Here is a 4,087-nt window from a genome sequence, read left to right as displayed (position 1 = left end):
CAGATGTGCCTTATCACACCCTGCTTTGGCTCAACTATCTTTTTTTTCCAAAAATTAAAAAAAAATTTTTTCTATGTGTATTGGTGTTTTGCCTGCATGTGTATCTGTGCATCATGGGTGTCTGTTGCCCAAGGACGTCAGAAGAGGGTGCTGGATCCCCTGAGAACTGTGGTTATAGACAACTGTATCTGCAATGTGGGTGTTGGGAATAAAACTCAGGTCGTCAGTAGTGTAGAGTAGGCAGTGCTCTTAACCTCTGATCTATCTCTTCAGCTCTGGGTTGGCTATTTTATCTACACTGTCTGTCCAAGTCTTCATGAGAACCCAATCAGGGTCTATTTTACTTTTCAGGAAACAGGCTGAAGGTGTTAGGTCCTTGCCAAACTTACATAACTGTTAAGGGTTAGAAATGACTGAAGTGGTGTGTCTTCAAACCTATGCTTGAAAAGGAGAAGGGAGAAGGGGAGGGGGATGAGGAGAGGAAGAGGGAGAGAGAGGTGGGGAGGGAAAGAAAAAGAGAAAAGAAAGAAAAAAAGAGCACCGCCCCTTTCCCTTAAACGACATCCATGGCCTCTCAGAAGAAAGACTTTAAAAGGGCTGAGATGCCATGCAGGCGGAGTGGTCTGCACCTCTGGCTTGGGAGAGCACTTTCAAAGTTCATGAAAGCCTCAGACTGGTGGGTGAGAACCAGACTGCAGCCTGTAAGAGCATCAGAGAGACTAGGGAAGAAAACCAAATAGCTGTTTGATGTTGAGTTTTCTTATCTATGTTTTATAGCACCCAGAAAGACAGGTCAAATGATGCTCTCAAGAAGGCAAGTGCTCATTCTTCAAGATTGTTACGTTAAATTGTAACCTCTACTTCATTAAAAAAATTTTAATTTTACTTTTTTTTAAAAAAATTTAATTCCAAACACTAATTCTCAGACTTAGAAAATTAATTCATTGATTTCATTTTTAGTGAAAATAAATTTTTTTCATTTATTGCTTCATTTCTGAACCCATGATCTGTTGCACTCTGACCTCCTACTATGTGCTTTATGAAGTCACCCAATTAACAATGACTGTAGTTGACAACAAGCTCTGGGATGCTAGCTTATTTTTCAAGACACTTTACATTTCCTCTGGTGTCTGACAACAGAAAGGGATAATATAGGAAATAGTTTCAATGACGAAAAAGAGAAAGAAAAAAGGCAGCGTATAACTGATAGAGCCCTAGGTTTGGGGAGGTGGTTTCTGGCTGGGTTCCTAGAGCCGGTTATTGGCTGTTTAGTACTGATTATACTTGCTGGCTGATGCATATTTTATAAGGCAGGAGGGAGAAGTGAGATCTTATTTTGGATGTCTGCCAAGTCTAAATCTCTTCCCTTGATGTTCTGGCTCAGCTTGCAGCTGCCTGTGGCCGATCAACTTAACCTAGGGTGCAGACTCAAACTCAGTGTTTTATTTCTCAAGCTCTTTCGGCTGGTGTCTGGTTCCTGTGAACAGGACCATGCGTTTTGCTCCAGGCACTCAGACTTTTCAGCTGCGACCACAAGCACTTCTCTTAGACATTAAGCTGTGAACTGGTCAGCAAGCATGCAGTTAATCCTACAAAACCCTGTGCCGTGGCACCAGCATTATCATTACATCAAGGAAATGCTGCTGCTTTGTAAAACCGGTAATGTATTTAAGGTGCCTGGGATGAGGGGGGTTCAGAACTTAGTCTTCCAGGCATCCAGGACTGAAACTTCACTCTGTGCATTGTTAGGTTCCTTTTGCCTAGCCGTGTAGACCTTGTTCCTGCAATGTCCCATATGACATAGCTTCTTAGAGTCACTTATTCACTCAGAAGAAAGCTGCAAATGTCTCCTTCTGGTCTGCGTGCACTTCCTTACCAGATAGCTACCATGCACCCTTCAATCTTTGTGTGACCTCTTATTCCTTGTAAATCCCTCTAACCGTCCATCTTTTGAAATTCTCCTGGTCTCCATCACAGTCTGGAGGAAGTCTTAATTGCCTTTCACAAAGCCTACCACATGTTCCTTCACTGGATAAAGACATTCTGGAATTTTCTTGTGATAACGTGTTCCAATCTGTGTTGTAATCACATGGTAATCTTCCTGTCTCCCCTTATTGGAGTTCTGGGGTTACAGATGCACCCTGCTGTCATTTCGATAGGACGCTAGTCCTTAAGGGTTGAGATGTGGATTGCTATTTCTGGACAGTTGGGAGTTAGGTAGCACAGTGCACAAAGAGTCTTGCTTATAAGTAAAGAATTTGAGTTCATTGTTAGGTGGTCTATTGCACTCAGTATCTTCAAGCAGGTAAGGCGAGGGAGGGGCAAAAGGCTGGAGAATAGTCAAGAGATTAACAGAGAGAGATCCCAGGAGGGGAGTGGGAGGGAGGAGATGGATGGAGGAAGGCCTGAGGGGAGGGTGAGACCTGAGTTTGCCGAGAAGAAGACAGGGTATTCTGCAGCGGGTGAGTAGGAAGACCGGCATTCAGGAAGAGGAAGCTCGGCTGTTTCAAAATAAAACTTCTTCAAACTTACGGTGGCGTTTCTTTGAAAATTTCCCATCTCAAGGCTCTGTGTGGTGACTAACGCTCTCCTGAAAGTTAGTTACTCTGGATGAGTTCTTACCCTATATCCCCATGCTGCTGTGATTGCTAGAGGTCACCCCTGAACTTATCTCAATTACAGCACACGGCAATAGGCCTGCAAACTACCTTTCTCAATTTAACAGCCTTTGTATGTTAAGGTTTTAGTTGCCAACACAACCTGGAATGGACGGTGAGAAGTGATTCTACTGACTGGAAATTAGAACCCGGAAAAGAAATCATCCCAGCAGCAGACTTTCTCCATGGCAAAGCTGTGTCTTCATCTGACTCGTTCGCACCAAGCTGCTGTGTGATTTCATGGCCTTCGTCTCAGAAAGAAATGGTTGAAAAAGCATACGGTGACACTCGCTGCTCCCTCTGATAATCAAATCCAGATTCCAAACTGGTGTTTGCAGACAGGCCAGTCCTGGTGGTCATTATTCTACATAAGCCCCCTAAAGCATTATCAGAAAAAGCCTAGAGATGCGTTTTAAAACTACATTTGGTTTTAGGGAAAAGTAAACATCAAAACATTTTTAAATTGTGAAGCATTGACTGGGTTTTCCATTTGTTAAAATCTTTCTGATACGAATTACATGTAATTTCCCCCTTAAGAGTGTAATACTGCTAATTCTCTCCATATGTGAGCAATTTGTGTTTGACCTTTAACGAGTGTCCTCTAGGCAGATGACGTGCCATCCTAGAGCAATGCCACAGCGTCATTTCACATGCACACAAAGACTTGAAAGCTCCATAAAAATAAACGACCCATGCTACAAGAGGCATTAGCCAGCAGAAGAGCTATTTCAGCCCTGTAAACTTCAATGCCCATACATTCAGAAACCTCACTGGGTCACTTGAGTGCTAAATTCATAGGAACAAAATGGCAAATACACATGTTTTATTTGTTAAGTTGCCAGCTTTGAATTCTGGGTAAAGGTTAGGCCAGAAAAAGCTACTCAAAGTCACGTGGACAGTGTATATTCAAAGGTAGTGTCTCTTTCCAATGCATGATCTTAGGTGCTACAGACACATTTACTATTAAGCATCATGTATATTTAATAGCATAATGTCTACTTTAGTGTCCTTAAAAGCCTGTAGTCACTTTACAGTTTCCATTATTGAAGAGCCAATGTTCAGTTCTCCTGTAATTTTGTAAAGTGCAAGCAACCCACAAGAGCGTCTAGATTTAGTTTGTAGCCCCATGGGACTATGGTAATTATTATGAAATCATTAATTCTACCTCAGCACTTCCAGCTGTCAGGTACATGTAACAGTAATTGCAGTTAATGAATGCTGCTCAATTTATTAAATGTAAAATGAAAACCAGTATTATTTCATATGCAGCACTGAAGTATATTAACATTTATCATTTTTGTGTACCATGTTGAATTATCCTGTCCTATATATAATATATACCCAGAATATATTACTGTATATTTCTAGAACCTTATCAAAAAGTGGTCCAGGGACTTCTATCTCTCCAACTAAAAGAGAAATCAAAACAA

This window comes from Peromyscus leucopus, chromosome 2, assembly GCF_004664715.2.
Source record: "Peromyscus leucopus breed LL Stock chromosome 2, UCI_PerLeu_2.1, whole genome shotgun sequence".
Taxonomy (NCBI): Eukaryota; Metazoa; Chordata; class Mammalia; order Rodentia; family Cricetidae; genus Peromyscus; species Peromyscus leucopus.
The sequence above is the reverse complement of the archived record's forward strand: the minus strand, read 5'-3'. Positions refer to the sequence as shown.